Genomic DNA, 17,697 nt, shown 5'->3' on the forward strand with positions numbered 1-17,697 from the left:
GCCTGCTGGTGTGGCCCTTTGCCCAGGGGTGGTGAGTGTTGCATGGGCCTAGTCTTTCTGTGGGGTGTCTTCTTGAATTTAAACATAATTGAGGCCATGGATGGGCTGGGATTGTGCTTATTTTATTGTTTTTTGTCGTTTTTGGGGGGCTGCTGGTGTGGCCTTTTGCTTGCCCAGGGGTGGTGGTGGTGCATGGACTGAGTGTGCCTGTGGTGTTGTCTCACTCTCTTTGATGTAAACATCATGGATGGCATTGGATTGTGGTGATTTCTGGCTGTTTTTCTGTTTTTTGGGGGTGTACTGTTGATGTGGTCTGGCCATGTGGGTGGCGGTGGTGGCCATCTTGAGTGCTGGCTGGTACAGGCAACATGTGCTTGGGGTGTAAGGGGGCCATTTTGAGGAGAGGCAGTGTCTGAGGCCTGCACTTATTTTGCCTACTTTTCATCCCTTATGCCCAGGGGTAGTGAGTGTTGCATGGGCCTAGTGTTTCTGAGGGGTGTCTTCTTGAATTTAAACACCATTGAGGCCATGGATGGGCTGGGATTGTGCAGATTTTATTGTTTTTTGTCGTTTTTTTGGGCCTGCTGGTGTGGCCCTTTGCCCAGGGGTGGTGAGTGTTGCATGGGCCTAGTCTTTCTGTGGGGTGTCTTCTTGAATTTAAACACCATTGAGGCCATGGATGGGCTGGGATTGTGCAGATTTTATTGTTTTTTGTCGTTTTTTTGGGCCTGCTGGTGTGGCCCTTTGCCCAGGGGTGGTGAGTGTTGCATGGGCCTAGTCTTTCTGTGGGGTGTCTTCTTGAATTTAAACATAATTGAGGCCATGGATGGGCTGGGATTGTGCTTATTTTATTGTTTTTTGTCGTTTTTGGGGGGCTGCTGGTGTGGCCTTTTGCTTGCCCAGGGGTGGTGGTGGTGCATGGACTGAGTGTGCCTGTGGTGTTGTCTCACTCTCTTTGATGTAAACATCATGGATGGCATTGGATTGTGGTGATTTCTGGCTGTTTTTCTGTTTTTTGGGGGTGTACTGTTGATGTGGACTGGCCATGTGGGTGGTGGTGGTGGCCATCTTGAGTGCTGGCTGGTACAGGCAACATGTGCTTGGGGTGTAAGGGGGCCATTTTGAGGAGAGGCAGTGTCTGAGGCCTGCACTTATTTTGCCTACTTTTCATCCCTTATGCCCAGGGGTAGTGAGTGTTGCATGGGCCTAGTGTTTCTGAGGGGTGTCTTCTTGAATTTAAACACCATTGAGGCCATGGATGGGCTGGGATTGTGCAGATTTTATTGTTTTTTGTCGTTTTTTTGGGCCTGCTGGTGTGGCCCTTTGCCCAGGGGTGGTGAGTGTTGCATGGGCCTAGTCTTTCTGTGGGGTGTCTTCTTGAATTTAAACACCATTGAGGCCATGGATGGGCTGGGATTGTGCAGATTTTATTGTTTTTTGTCGTTTTTTTGGGCCTGCTGGTGTGGCCCTTTGCCCAGGGGTGGTGAGTGTTGCATGGGCCTAGTCTTTCTGTGGGGTGTCTTCTTGAATTTAAACACCATTGAGGCCATGGATGGGCTGGGATTGTGCAGATTTTATTGTTTTTTGTCGTTTTTTTGGGCCTGCTGGTGTGGCCCTTTGCCCAGGGGTGGTGAGTGTTGCATGGGCCTAGTCTTTCTGTGGGGTGTCTTCTTGAATTTAAACATAATTGAGGCCATGGATGGGCTGGGATTGTGCTTATTTTATTGTTTTTTGTCGTTTTTGGGGGGCTGCTGGTGTGGCCTTTTGCTTGCCCAGGGGTGGTGGTGGTGCATGGACTGAGTGTGCCTGTGGTGTTGTCTCACTCTTTTTGATGTAAACATCATGGATGGCATTGGATTGTGGTGATTTCTGGCAGTTTTTCTGTTTTTTGGGGGTGTACTGTTGATGTGGACTGGCCATGTGGGTGGTGGTGGTGGCCATCTTGAGTGCTGGCTGGTACAGGCAACATGTGCTTGGGGTGTAAGGGGGCCATTTTGAGGAGAGGCAGTGTCTGAGGCCTGCACTTATTTTGCCTACTTTTCATCCCTTATGCCCAGGGGTAGTAAGTGTTGCATGGGCCTAGTGTTTCTGAGGGGTGTCTTCTTGAATTTAAACACCATTGAGGTCATGGATGGACTGGGAATGTGCAGATTTTATTGGTTTTTGTCGTTTTTTTGGGCCTGCTGGTGTGGCCCTTTGCCCAGGGGTGGTGAGTGTTGCATGGGCCTAGTCTTTCTGTGGGGTGTCTTCTTGAATTTAAACACCATTGAGGCCATGGATGGGCTGGGATTGTGCAGATTTTATTGTTTTTTGTCGTTTTTTTGGGCCTGCTGGTGTGGCCCTTTGCCCAGGGGTGGTGAGTGTTGCATGGGCCTAGTCTTTCTGTGGGGTGTCTTCTTGAATTTAAACATAATTGAGGCCATGGATGGGCTGGGATTGTGCAGATTTTATTGTTTTTTGTCGTTTTTTTGGGCCTGCTGGTGTGGCCCTTTGCCCAGGGGTGGTGAGTGTTGCATGGGCCTAGTCTTTCTGTGGGGTGTCTTCTTGAATTTAAACATAATTGAGGCCATGGATGGGCTGGGATTGTGCTTATTTTATTGTTTTTTGTCGTTTTTGGGGGGCTGCTGGTGTGGCCTTTTGCTTGCCCAGGGGTGGTGGTGGTGCATGGACTGAGTGTGCCTGTGGTGTTGTCTCACTCTCTTTGATGTAAACATCATGGATGGCATTGGATTGTGGTGATTTCTGGCTGTTTTTCTGTTTTTTGGGGGTGTACTGTTGATGTGGACTGGCCATGTGGGTGGCGGTGGTGGCCATCTTGAGTGCTGGCTGGTACAGGCAACATGTGCTTGGGGTGTAAGGGGGCCATTTTGAGGAGAGGCAGTGTCTGAGGCCTGCACTTATTTTGCCTACTTTTCATCCCTTATGCCCAGGGGTAGTGAGTGTTGCATGGGCCTAGTGTTTCTGAGGGGTGTCTTCTTGAATTTAAACACCATTGAGGCCATGGATGGGCTGGGATTGTGCAGATTTTATTGTTTTTTGTCGTTTTTTTGGGCCTGCTGGTGTGGCCCTTTGCCCAGGGGTGGTGAGTGTTGCATGGGCCTAGTCTTTCTGTGGGGTGTCTTCTTGAATTTAAACACCATTGAGGCCATGGATGGGCTGGGATTGTGCAGATTTTATTGTTTTTTGTCGTTTTTTTGGGCCTGCTGGTGTGGCCCTTTGCCCAGGGGTGGTGAGTGTTGCATGGGCCTAGTCTTTCTGTGGGGTGTCTTCTTGAATTTAAACATAATTGAGGCCATGGATGGGCTGGGATTGTGCTTATTTTATTGTTTTTTGTCGTTTTTGGGGGGCTGCTGGTGTGGCCTTTTGCTTGCCCAGGGGTGGTGGTGGTGCATGGACTGAGTGTGCCTGTGGTGTTGTCTCACTCTCTTTGATGTAAACATCATGGATGGCATTGGATTGTGGTGATTTCTGGCTGTTTTTCTGTTTTTTGGGGGTGTACTGTTGATGTGGACTGGCCATGTGGGTGGTGGTGGTGGCCATCTTGAGTGCTGGCTGGTACAGGCAACATGTGCTTGGGGTGTAAGGGGGCCATTTTGAGGAGAGGCAGTGTCTGAGGCCTGCACTTATTTTGCCTACTTTTCATCCCTTATGCCCAGGGGTAGTGAGTGTTGCATGGGCCTAGTGTTTCTGAGGGGTGTCTTCTTGAATTTAAACACCATTGAGGCCATGGATGGGCTGGGATTGTGCAGATTTTATTGTTTTTTGTCGTTTTTTTGGGCCTGCTGGTGTGGCCCTTTGCCCAGGGGTGGTGAGTGTTGCATGGGCCTAGTCTTTCTGTGGGGTGTCTTCTTGAATTTAAACACCATTGAGGCCATGGATGGGCTGGGATTGTGCAGATTTTATTGTTTTTTGTCGTTTTTTTGGGCCTGCTGGTGTGGCCCTTTGCCCAGGGGTGGTGAGTGTTGCATGGGCCTAGTCTTTCTGTGGGGTGTCTTCTTGAATTTAAACACCATTGAGGCCATGGATGGGCTGGGATTGTGCAGATTTTATTGTTTTTTGTCGTTTTTTTGGGCCTGCTGGTGTGGCCCTTTGCCCAGGGGTGGTGAGTGTTGCATGGGCCTAGTCTTTCTGTGGGGTGTCTTCTTGAATTTAAACATAATTGAGGCCATGGATGGGCTGGGATTGTGCTTATTTTATTGTTTTTTGTCGTTTTTGGGGGGCTGCTGGTGTGGCCTTTTGCTTGCCCAGGGGTGGTGGTGGTGCATGGACTGAGTGTGCCTGTGGTGTTGTCTCACTCTTTTTGATGTAAACATCATGGATGGCATTGGATTGTGGTGATTTCTGGCAGTTTTTCTGTTTTTTGGGGGTGTACTGTTGATGTGGACTGGCCATGTGGGTGGTGGTGGTGGCCATCTTGAGTGCTGGCTGGTACAGGCAACATGTGCTTGGGGTGTAAGGGGGCCATTTTGAGGAGAGGCAGTGTCTGAGGCCTGCACTTATTTTGCCTACTTTTCATCCCTTATGCCCAGGGGTAGTAAGTGTTGCATGGGCCTAGTGTTTCTGAGGGGTGTCTTCTTGAATTTAAACACCATTGAGGTCATGGATGGACTGGGAATGTGCAGATTTTATTGGTTTTTGTCGTTTTTTTGGGCCTGCTGGTGTGGCCCTTTGCCCAGGGGTGGTGAGTGTTGCATGGGCCTAGTCTTTCTGTGGGGTGTCTTCTTGAATTTAAACACCATTGAGGCCATGGATGGGCTGGGATTGTGCAGATTTTATTGTTTTTTGTCGTTTTTTTGGGCCTGCTGGTGTGGCCCTTTGCCCAGGGGTGGTGAGTGTTGCATGGGCCTAGTCTTTCTGTGGGGTGTCTTCTTGAATTTAAACATAATTGAGGCCATGGATGGGCTGGGATTGTGCAGATTTTATTGTTTTTTGTCGTTTTTTTGGGCCTGCTGGTGTGGCCCTTTGCCCAGGGGTGGTGAGTGTTGCATGGGCCTAGTCTTTCTGTGGGGTGTCTTCTTGAATTTAAACATAATTGAGGCCATGGATGGGCTGGGATTGTGCTTATTTTATTGTTTTTTGTCGTTTTTGGGGGGCTGCTGGTGTGGCCTTTTGCTTGCCCAGGGGTGGTGGTGGTGCATGGACTGAGTGTGCCTGTGGTGTTGTCTCACTCTCTTTGATGTAAACATCATGGATGGCATTGGATTGTGGTGATTTCTGGCTGTTTTTCTGTTTTTTGGGGGTGTACTGTTGATGTGGACTGGCCATGTGGGTGGTGGTGGTGGCCATCTTGAGTGCTGGCTGGTACAGGCAACATGTGCTTGGGGTGTAAGGGGGCCATTTTGAGGAGAGGCAGTGTCTGAGGCCTGCACTTATTTTGCCTACTTTTCATCCCTTATGCCCAGGGGTAGTGAGTGTTGCATACTTGCATGTCCCTAGTCTTTCTGTGGGGTGTCTTCAATGTAAACATCATGGATGGCATGGGATTCTGCTCATTTTTCTGTGTTTTGTCGATTTTTTGGGGTGTATAACTGAACTGATGTTCCTCTGTCTTCCATTGCTTTTAGGTGCACAAGAAGACTCAATAGAACCACCAGTGCCAGGAAGAAGTCCTGCAGCGGTGTGTGCAGCATAACGTCACGCGACGTCACGTCTGGACACAGAACCCTCTGCAACTCGTGCAACTGCTGCCTGCTGACCTGCTCTGAAGAAGATGGCCCCAAAAAAAGTAACCCGTAGCTCCTCTAGCAAGAAAGGTGCCAGTAAGGAGCAGAAGAAGCAAGTTACCAAGGACACTGGTGTGCCGCCCGCCCCTTTTTTTGTGAGTAAAAAAAAAAGTATGCCTGCAGCAGCTGCAGCGGGATCTGCTGGGGACCAAGCTGGCAGCAGCACCCCCGCTCCATTGGGCTCAGTGCCACCACCACCACCACGCCAACTTAAGTCCAAGCCCTTGAGTGCTGCAGAGGCAGCCAGTATACTTCTTCAATCACCATCGACCAGTGATGTTGGCTCATCGCAAGAAAGCAGCAGCAATGTCCCTCAATCAACACAGGTTGTTGTAGCTCATCTGACGAGTGTTGAACAACCACAGCGGCAACAACAATCACATGTGCAAGTACAAGCCCAAGTACATGTGGAAGGAGAGGCAGCGCAAGGAGATGCGCATGCAGAGGTGCATGGAGGGTCACAACAAGTGCCCACAATAGTTGTTCCTCCCGAAGTAGGGGCACATCAGGAAATCGACAATCAAGGCGAGGTATCATTTGAGGAAGCCACTCCTCCTGATGATCCTTCATTGTCTTCCACAACCCTAGCAAGGAAGAGATCAAGGGTGGTGTCTACATCCTCTTCAAGCACACCTCCTTCTGATGATACGGATCAAACTTGGGAACCAGCACCACAGCCGTCTGAGAGTGAGGCACACCATGATCCAACAAAGGTACTTAAGCGTAAAAGGAAGCTCGTCCAAAGTCTCAGACTTATGGAGTGTGATGAGGCTCAACAAGAAGTGGCGGATACTGCTGCTGATGAAGACTCTGCCAACGACGACCCAGTCATCATAAAGGTCACTGCAGCCCCAGCGGGCATGCAGCAAACAGACATTTTGACCCTAGCCCGAAGAGCTGCTGCGCGTGATGATGATGATGATGATGTTGTCGATGAGGAGGCAGTGGAAACACCACAATCATTGGAGTTAAGTAGTACACCAACTCGTCCCGCTTCCATATTTCTTTCTGGCAAGAAGAGACCTGCGTCAACCTCGACCTTAATTAGTGGCGGTGAAAGTGGAAAACGTACAAAAGTTGGCCAATCCAGATCCTCCACTTCATCTGGCATTAGCTTCATGACCACCACCACCACCAGTATCGCCGCCTCCTCCAGGTCCCACAGACACTTCAAGTCCCCAGTTTGGGACTTCTTTACTGTTTGTCCCAAAAATCCAAGGTTTGCCATTTGTACCCTTTGTAAGCTTGCAGTTAGTCGTGGTAAGCCAGGTAGCAACTATGGTACCGGCGGCCAGAGTGGTCATCTTGACAGAAAGCACGGTGTCCAATGGTTTGCGCACCTAGCTGCGATCAAGAAAGGCCAAAATCAAGGAAACGTTGATGTTTCATCTGATGTTGACGAGCAGGAAGAAGACGTGTCAAACACTTCCCTTACACCCAGTACCCCTCTCAGCAGCACACCCAATGTGAGGCACACTAATAGTGTTGGAGCGAGTGAGACACCAACGCACAAAAGTTCACCAGCGAGCAAAATTGGGTCAACGAAGTCATTATCAGCCCGTAAATGCTTGGTCCAGGCCAACATTAGAACAATGCTTACTTCAGACGTGCCATATGAACGCAACCACCCACTGACGCGTCTGTATAACACTAAGCTGGCTAAAATGCTAGCTGTGGACCTTCTACCTTTTTCTTTTGTAGAAGCGGTAGGTTTTCTTGAATTAGTTGCAACGCTCTGCCCTAAATGGAAGGTTCCGAGCCGGTTCTATTTTGCCAGAGTTGCGGTTCCAGCACTACATGAAGATGTGCTGCAGGCGATTGGGGCAGCTTTGCAGAAGAGTGCTGTTCACACAATACATCTGACAACAGACATGTGGACCAGTGGCCCAGGCGATGATTACATGTGCATCACTGCACACTGGGTCTCTTTTTCAGGTGTTATAGCAAAGCTAAACGCAGGTGTTGACCCGGACCAAGTTTTCAAAGCTGCTCGGAAACATGCAACACTAGCCATGTTTGCCTTGGAGAAAAGTCACACAGCAGAAAACCTTTTGGAAGAGTTTGACAAAAAGGTGTTGTCAATGCTATCCCCCCTAAAACGCAAGATTGGTTATGTTTCCACGGATAATGGCGCCAATGTAGTTAAGGCCATGTCACAGGGTCACCATGTTAGAGTGCCGTGTTTGGCGCACTGTATCAACCTGGTAGTTCAAAAATTCTTGAGTGATAAAGAGAGTCCAGCGTTCGAGGTAATGGCCACCTGCCGCAAAATGTGCAACCATTTCAGCCATTCTTTTAAGGCCCGGAAGCATCTGCGGAGACTGCTACTTCAACGTGGAATGCCAGTGAAAGCACTCATCCAGGAGGTGGCAACACGTTGGAACTCAACCTTCTACATGCTTGAGCGTCTGCATGAGCAGTATACGGTACTCGATCACTATTTCTTGACAGAGGCTACATCTCAGAAGGAGGACCTGCGGATGAGTAAGGCGCAATGGGCCATAGTTAAAAGCCTGACAGACATGCTTCGTCCTTTTGAGTTCTTCACGCGTGCAGTCAGCCAGGAGGACTGTAATTTGGGAAAAGCTATCCCATTGTTGTGCATACTGGAGCACCAACTGATGGCGGTTTCTTCTGAGTTTGAAAAAGATGAAAAAAAAAAAAAACCATTTCATTTTGTCTGAGAAATTATTACATCGCCTACGTGGTGATGAACGTCTTAAAAACATCAACTCAGATCAGCATTACATTTGTGCTACTATTCTGGATCCACGCTACAAAAAGGCGCTGGCAGACAACGCATTCTTTCCTTTCGCTGATGCAGATGTTCAAAAGTACAAACATTGGTTAGCCTGGTCAGCCAAGAGGTTTGAAAAAGAACGGCAGGTTATTGAAGGAGAAGCCAGTACATCAGCATCAGCATCAGCAGGCCATCCGCAGTCACAAGAATCCACTTCTGCACCTGTGGCTGGGGCACAAGTGACCTCTCAGCCGTTAAAGACACCGGCAACTGGATCATCTGCACCACACACAATGACAACACTAACAGTGGCTGGGGAGGAGGATTGGCTAAGTTTGATGGGGTATGGTTCTCTAAAAAATGTCACAGGCACAGCAAAAAGTAAGCAAAGTGGAGGAACAGTTGATGACCTTGAGTCGATGGTGCAGGACTATCTGAATGACTCAACAGTGGTCTTTCTTAATGAGGAGCCATTGCAGTATTGGCATGGCAAAAAACAATTGTGGCCACAGCTCTACAACCTGGCTATAAACTATTTGTCTTGCCCACTCGCAAGTGTGTCTTCTGAACGTGTTTTCAGTGCTGCTGGTGGCATTGTAACTGCCAAACGGAGCCGCCTATCGCCCAAAAATGTGGAGCGGCTGACAATGATCAAGATGAATCAGCACCTCATACCACCAGATTACAAAGTGCGAGAAAGCACGCCACATGAAGACGATGAGGACAGCAACGTAGATGAGGGGATTTTTTCTCTGTTCGGTGCCACTGACCTCATCCAGCCTGAATTCGCAGAGTATGATGACGAAATCTTGTTCTTATTCCCTGACACCGAGCCCTGAAAATGAGACAATCAATCAAGAACTTTCTTTTTCGTCCTTATTCACTTTTATTCCTGTGTGCTTTGTGTCTCTCTTTCTTTGTTTTGCACAGTTAATTTAATTCAAACTTTAATCACCTAATCCCAAAAACAAGACCATCATCAGAACTGTCTTCACTTGTTTGCTTATTGATTTGAAGGTGCCGCAGTCTACATTCCTCAGGTTCACAAGTTCTGAAGAACATGCTCCTCTATCCTCCTCCTCCAGACTGCGATTTCCCTCCAAGCAGAGTGCTGGATTACGCACAATGAAGAAAGACTCAGCACTTGTGGGGGTGTTGTACTTCTTTGCGGGTGAGTTGACGGTTTTGGGCCCATTGCTGTGAAGCTCTAATAATGGACAAAAGTGTTTTGGACCAAATATGAGGTGGAAATTTCTTGCCGTTTTTGCTGACTTGCTTGCCTTTGAGGTGCTCTTTGGCGGGGTTCCGGGGGTTTGTGTGTAATTTTTGGTGTCTGTCGAAGCACTGCTGCGACAGTCTAATCTTGATTGCATTTGCTTTTCAGGAAATCCGTGGTGGAAAACAGGAGTTATGATGATTGATGATGACCTAGCTGCACAGCGCGTTACTTTGGACCGAAGGCCGAGAGATATTGTAAGTATGAGATTTAGCTTTTTCGCTGTTTGGGGGTGTTGTCGGGTGTTTTTTTGCGGGTGGGTTGGCGCTGGCGGGTCTTGCCTGGGGCATTCCTGGGAAGGTCTAATACCGGATACAAGTGTTTTGGACAAAATCCATAAGGAACAGCCTTTTTTTTGCCATTTCTTCAGACATCTTGCTCAATGTAGCGTTTTGGGGGGCTTCCTGCTGTTCGTGGGTGGGTTGCGGCCGGGGTCTCTGTCGAAGCACTGCTGCGACAGTCTAATCTTGATTGCATTTGCTTTTCAGGAAATCCGTGGTGGAAAACAGGAGTTATGATGATTGATGATGATGACGACCTAGCTGCACAGCGCCGCGTTTGGACCGAAGGCCGAGAGACATTGTAAGTATGAGATTTAGCTTTTTCGCTGTTTGGTGGTGTTGTGTCGCGTGTTTTTTTGCGGGTGGGTTGGCGCCGGCGGGTCTTGCCTGGGGCATTCCTGGGAAGGTCTAATACCGGATACAAGTGTTTTGGACAAAATCCATAAGGAACAGCCTTTTTTTTGCCATTTCTTCAGACATCTTGCTCAATGTAGCGTTTTGGGGGGCTTCCTGCTGTTCGTGGGTGGGTTGCGGCCGGGGTCTCTGTCGAAGCACTGCTGCGACAGTCTAATCTTGATTGCATTTGCTTTTCAGGAAATCCGTGGTGGAAAACAGGAGTTATGATGATTGATGATGATGACGACCTAGCTGCACAGCGCCGCGTTTGGACCGAAGGCCGAGAGACATTGTAAGTATGAGATTTAGCTTTTTCGCTGTTTGGTGGTGTTGTGTCGCGTGTTTTTTTGCGGGTGGGTTGGCGCCGGCGGGTCTTGCCTGGGGCATTCCTGGGAAGGTCTAATACCTGATACAAGTGTTTTGGACAAAATCCATAAGGAACAGCCTTTTTTTTGCCATTTCTTCAGACATCTTGCTCAATGTAGCGTTTTGGGGGGCTTCCTGCTGTTCGTGGGTGGGTTGCGGCCGGGGTCTCTGTCGAAGCACTGCTGCGACAGTCTAATCTTGATTGCATTTGCTTTTCAGGAAATCCGTGGTGGAAAACAGGAGTTATGATGATTGATGATGATGATGACGACCTAGCTGCACAGCGCCGCGTTTGGACCGAAGGCCGAGAGACATTGTAAGTATGAGATTTAGCTTTTTCGCTGTTTGGTGGTGTTGTGTCGGGTGTTTTTTTGCGGGTGGGTTGGCGGGTCTTGCCTGGGGCATTCCTGGTAAGGTCTAATACCGGCTAGAAGTTAGTTGGACAAAATCCATAAGGAAACACCAGTTTTGGCACTTTGTAAGTTAGGGTTCGTTAGGGTTAGCCCTAGCAGCAGGATTGCATGTGTTTAGGGGGGTTCTATTGCAACGCGGTTCTGTTGTTGTAGAGCACTGTTGGAGCGATGCTGGCTATGGATACTTTTGCTTGCAGGCAAGTGGTTTGAATACAATCCACGGTCTGTATTTGGGTCTACTGTTACTTTCAAAGTACGTTTTGTAACCATTTTTCTGCTAGGCATCATCAAAGTGTGACTTTTTGAACCACACAGCGTACATACCTTTTATTTATTTATCAGTGGTATTGTAATAGCACTTCCTGTTTTCCGTTCAATAATTACAGGCTGGGTTTCAGTCAACATCCGCCAGGCAGGCAGTGGACAGGGTGTCTCTTCTGTCAGTGGTCACCACCACATTGATGGACGAAGCGTCAGCTGGAATGGAGGAGTGCCGCCAATAAGAGGAATTGTTTGCTGCATGCAACTTACTTACCAATTTCAACAGGACAACTCCAACAACATACGCAATACAGATACAGTATCCATTGTTGTCTTTTATTCTATGAGTGTGACTGCATGTGCTTACCTTTACTTTGTAACCAAAGATTGTCTGTAAACTCTGTATCTTCAATTATTGTTTGTCCATGCTCTGCTTTTTTTTTCTTCTCTCAACAAAACCTACCCAAAAAGAAACCCCCATTCCCATCCATTTTACAAACCCTAACCCTCTTCCCCCGGGCTGTGTTGTTTTGCTTGATGTCTGACTAAAATGACATCAATAATTCCACACACTTGCTGGGGAGGATAAGGTGATAGCAGCAACAGGCTGGTGAAGGAATACGAGGATATCTTCTAGACTTACTCAGCTTCAGTACTATATCTTCTAGTAGTAGTAGCCAATGTCAAATAAATTCAACGCAAGTACTAGTTATACTTGCAATACTTTACCATTTGTTAGGCTACATTATGGCACTGTTCTAGTGTACTGTCACCTGCTATTTTCTCGATCGTACCGTAACCGTTGTAATGCTACAGTAAGGAGTACAAACAAGGTTTCGTTTTCTTTTTTTCCATAGGCATGCAACTGCCACTGTGTCACACCACTAGTAACACCGCAATGAGGAAATGTAACCCGCCCAGGAATGACAACGTTAATCCCCATTTCACCTGGAGCCAGCCCTGGGCCTAGCCCTAATTTCTAACACAAATTACAGGTAAGATAAGCGTTTGGTGGGAGGTAGTATAATGGAGTATTATTTCGGAGTAGACAAGAGTTTGACGGTTGTACTACTAAAGTCCTACGACTGTTCAGGAAAACAAAGTTACTGTTACACCCCCGCCCCCCACCCACCAGACTGAAAAGCAGTAAAAAACAGGTATGGTCAGATAAAGTAGTTGAAAAATATATTTATTTATCCCTAACAAAATAATCTCCCTCACCCACCCTAACCCCAACGATTGTCTCTGAAACGTCCCAAAACGATCCCAACTCCCAAATCCCACCCCCCAAAAGTCTATAAAAAAAGGGCAAGGGACACTCCACTACTGGAGGGTGCTGGTGCTGGTGCATGATGCGGCATGGGCATCATACTCCTTGCGGAGGGTGGCAAGCTCGGAGCGGAGGCCCTTAACCAAGGTCTTATACCTCAGGACCTCCTGCTCCAGGTTGGACATGCGGACTCGTAGGCGGTGTTGGCGTTCCTTGCAGCTCCTGTGGGGGGCAGCTGGTGTTTCGGGTGCTTGGCGGTGGCGGTCGGCTTTCTTAGCCCGGCTCGGTCCCGCTGGTTTAGTCACGGAGGAGGATGCAGTCGAAGATGTTGCCCCGCTCGACTGCGTGTCCTCCTCCTCCTCCAGGGCCACCAGCCGCCGATACTCGGCGACTGTGGCCTCCAGCCTCCGTTGCCGGGCCAATCTAGCCTGCTCCCTCCTTGTTGTTGATTTGGAAGAAGGAGCAACTATATGAAGAAAGAAAGACATAGTCTGTAACCAATGCTCCTTATTAATAACACAAAGTGATTGAGCCGAAAGTTGGGTCACAGAGTACAAGTAGCAAATTGAAAGCACAGTACATAACTATTGAGGACAGTATCTATGTAACCCTCCCACTTCTGCATCCTTGCTCTAACAGTAGTGGTAGTTTAATGAACTAATTCTACGACCACTATGGACTTCCATTACAGTCGACTATGACAGTACACCAGTCTTATTCTTCTTCTTCTCTCTTGTTTAGGGAAATGGGTACGTTATCTTATGCAAGCCGGCAGAATGACATGGACACAGCACAGTGAAGTTGCACCCGAGAAAAAAAGTTGCACACCATGATGATGGAGACAGACTTGCGTTACTGTACCGGTCCAGTACATGCAGGTGGTGAAGCTATTACTTTTCTATTACGGGTGGCACTGAGAATACTCTGTTACAAGGGCTACTGCTTAATTAATTTACCTTTCACCCTACAGTGCAAATGAGTACTAGAAAAGGAAACTGAAGAAGCTAACTAATTTGATTATCTATCACTTCACATGGGACGTATTTAATGACAGATGAGATGACTTTAGGTGCTTTGCTTAATATTGAGTGAACACAGTGATACACCCACACATGAATGACGTACTACAAGTAAACTAAAGTTATTAAGAGAGGTACGGAGTGTCCACCGTAATAACCAGATATATGCTGTGAATGCAAACGCAATACAAAGTACTGCTACTATTCATGGTAGTATTGGACACATTTACAATTTCTTTTCCTTGCCTTCCCTGCACTGGGACGGACGTGCGGGTGCGGTGGTACATGCTCTTCAAGGTAACACTTACTTCACCTGGCGACCATCTACTCTCTCTAGATACACATTTGCTATGTAAGAGTCAGAGAATACCATGCTCCAGGCATCCATTCATTCAAAGTATACGCACACATACAGTTTCTGTTTCACCCACCCAGGCTGCTGTCCTTCCACCCATCCTTGCTTCATCATTGACCCAGCCATGCACCATACCATATTCTTTCCTTCCCAGCCACCTCTGGGTCCAAGCAAACACATATCGTTCTTCTTTGCCAGCCATCATACAAGTTCGCGTCCCACTTACTTACACCCTTCTTTCGCTTTTCGTTCATCCCATCCATCACGTTCGTCTAAGAACTTATTGGGATTCTTCTCACCAAAAACTTCACAGCTAAGTCGAAGTACATTTCGAGGAGGCTACTACCTGGTTGATTTGTAATTGTAATACACCCGTGCAGAAAGCACACTATGCAGTCTTCAATCTCAATAAGTAAGGAATATATAGCTTACCTGTTTCAGCCACCACCGTTTGATCCCCCACAGGAACGGCCACCAGCTCTTCTACCGCCGCATCCTCCCCAGAGGCCTCCGAGTCCAAGTCCAACACATCAGCCACCTCCGCGCTGGCCCCGTCACCAGATGTTACACCTACAAAGTACATTTAAGAAAGTTAGAATACACCACTCACTACTATATAATATTTGGTCTAGGAGAAATGTTAAAAAAACAGAATACAATGTAATAATTTGTGACTGTCTACTCCATAGTAAAAATGTCCCATTTTCCAGGGAAGGCTGTTGTCTTGCTGCACTTTTATGCACAACTGATGAATGCTTGCTTTTGATTTTTAACACGCACCACTTTTTCTCCTAACAGACAGAAGCTTGACTCCTGAGTCCTAAGAACATGACCAGGATCAAGTTCAAAGTAGGTGAGAGTTCGGCTCGACCACAAGAAATGTGTCCAATTAATCGTCAGCACTAACCACTTTTCCGTTTACAGTTAAATAGTTTTATGACAAAGTAGATTTCAATAAATGTGTTTACTTTTAATAAAGCTTTTACACTTAAATAGACTCTGTGGTTTTTGTTCCTCTAGACTAGAGTGGATGAGCTAAAGGTTTTGGAATTTTTGCAAGCATGAGTGCCTCTGACACTTCTTGACTGTGCTGTGACTCCGTACTACTCTCTTGTCCTGCGTACGATAATCTAGAGATCATTGGGGATCTATAATCGGTGACTTCGGGAGCTGAATGACTCTGCCACACTATCTAGTCAGTAAGGAGACAGTGCATAGAGGTATTGCTGAATATAATGGGAGTCCAATGGAATTGCCAAATGTCCAATCTTAGTTAGCTACACAGACAGACTAATAAGAATAGTCTAGTAATACCACAGGGAGTCATCATATTCGAGGCAGGATAAGAATTTATATCCAGTCTACAAGAAGATCAAAGACGATTTAGAAAAAATCGAATGAGGAACGCTAGGAAAAAATAGGTACTGTTTAGTAAAATGTAAACTTACTGGGGCCAGCAAAGGAGCCCTCGCCTGCCCGATCCTGGCCTGCATCCTCAGCACCCTCCTCCTGTGTCCTCTTGCCCTTGGGGGGAGCTGATGTACAACATGAAAGAAAGAAAAACCATAAAACATGGATGAGATTTTTCAACCAAATCAAACATTTCAAAAGAACAATAACAACATATTTTGGAAAAATAGCAAATAGATAGACAACTATTCCACGGGATCTATCTCATGTGGTATACTACGTTATTCGTATTGCCTGATTTGCGGAACGTTGACTTAGAAAGTTCCTATGTAACTCAATAAACAGACTACTAAAGAGGTTTGCCTAGGCCTGGCACTGCAGGCAGTAGTGCACAACACGTGACAGACAAAGTCCATCCTGCTTGCAGATCAGTGAATACTCAAACTATCAATCCACCCGCCACCACCGCCACTATTTCTTCTGATAGCCATGTGACTGTCTAAAGGAAGGACACTGGACTTCAGTCTGTTGGGGCTGATTTATAAGTCCCTTGCGGAAGTTGCGGCTGATTTTCCTCCATTGTTGCGTGCCTTTTCTGACGCAGCGGCAGAACAAAAGACTCGCCATGGTGTTGGTGCGGCGTATATATTAAAAAAAAAAACACATATGGGCATATGGGCGATGCATCACGTTGTAAAGCCCTGCGCCATCAGGGGGCGTTCCGGCGCAAGGGAGGGCGTACCTGCGCAGGAACGAATCCTAAAAGTGGCTGAGGGAAATCTACAAGATGTCAATCAGTCATTTTTATGACAATGATGCATGACTCAAACCCTGCGCGCTTGAAGCCGACGTACGGCTTGATGCAGCATTGGGGAGATAGGGTACCCCAGAGCATTGCTGGAGCTGCGCCATCGTTGGCACGCAACTCCAGCAATGCGCTGCCTTTACGGCACAGATGCGTAAGGCTTCTGTGACGTTTTGGGCCAATGGGTGGTGGTGGCATGGCACACAATTACTGCCGCATCCCTGCTACTTTGCAGGGATGCGCCGGTAATTGAAAATATGACCCTTACTGTCTAGCATTACGCAGTTCTTTTCTTTACAGTACACTGATACATAATTTCTCAGGCCAATGAAATGCTTCTGAACACAACATACAAAACAAAGAAGCATAGTAGCAAGCAAGGCTACTGAGAAGGAGAGCAGTGCACCTGAAAATGAAATGCATAGAAGATTTTGAAATATAATTTACCTCAATGTAATCGGCAGCATTATTGCTCTTGGTAAAGAACAAAGATTTGCAAATAACAGAGCAGGATAAAACAGAGTAGTAAATGTACTACTACTACTACTCACCAAGCCCGGGGACCTCTACGCCGAGCGCGTCCAGCAAGTCCCGCTCCCGGTCCATGACATCGGTCCAGCGGTGGGTGGCCTGGTTATATGTGCGCCGGACCCCAGAGATCTTGTACATGGCCCGGCACACCTTCTCCCACCGCTGGCGGCGCTCCCGGATGCCATAGCCGGTCGCGATCTTGCCGCCTCCCAGGATCGTCTTGGGGAGGCGGCGCTGGACATGGAAGATCAGTGCCGCCACTTCCTCCGCGCTAAAGATCTCCCTCGGGACCACTTGCTCCCCCCTTAAACGCCCGCACGGGAGCCGGGCACGGGGTGCGGGACCCTTCCCCTTCTCAGGGTGCTTCCCGGCTCCCTTTACCATGGTCTGGGCAGAAATAAACTTAAATGATAAAGAAGAAATAGAATAGTGAAGAAGAAAATAAAAGAGTTTAAAAAAGTAGTTTAAAAGTAACTAAAAGCTGCAGAAAACACAAAAATATAGAGCTAGAAAAATAGAGGGTTAGATAATAAGTAAAATTAGATCAAAAAAACTTCAAACAAGCAAAGGATGGCAGAGATTGAGAGAGGATAGAGAAAGCATGCCCAGAACCATAGCAATGAATGAGAAACAAGATGGCCGCGCCCGTTCACGACCGCGTGGGTAAGTTCGCGCGAGATTTTCCTTGCGAGTACGCGCGAACTTGTACTCGCGAGCAGCACACTTTGCGAGATTACACATAGCGGGCGGAAACGGAATTACGTCACGCCAACAAGATGGCCGCGCCCGTGTACGACCGATAGGGTAACTTGGCAAACGAATAGCTAGAAGCGCCTCGCGAACACGCGCAA

This window comes from Lissotriton helveticus, chromosome 6 (genome assembly GCF_964261635.1).
Source record: "Lissotriton helveticus chromosome 6, aLisHel1.1, whole genome shotgun sequence".
Taxonomy (NCBI): Eukaryota; Metazoa; Chordata; class Amphibia; order Caudata; family Salamandridae; genus Lissotriton; species Lissotriton helveticus.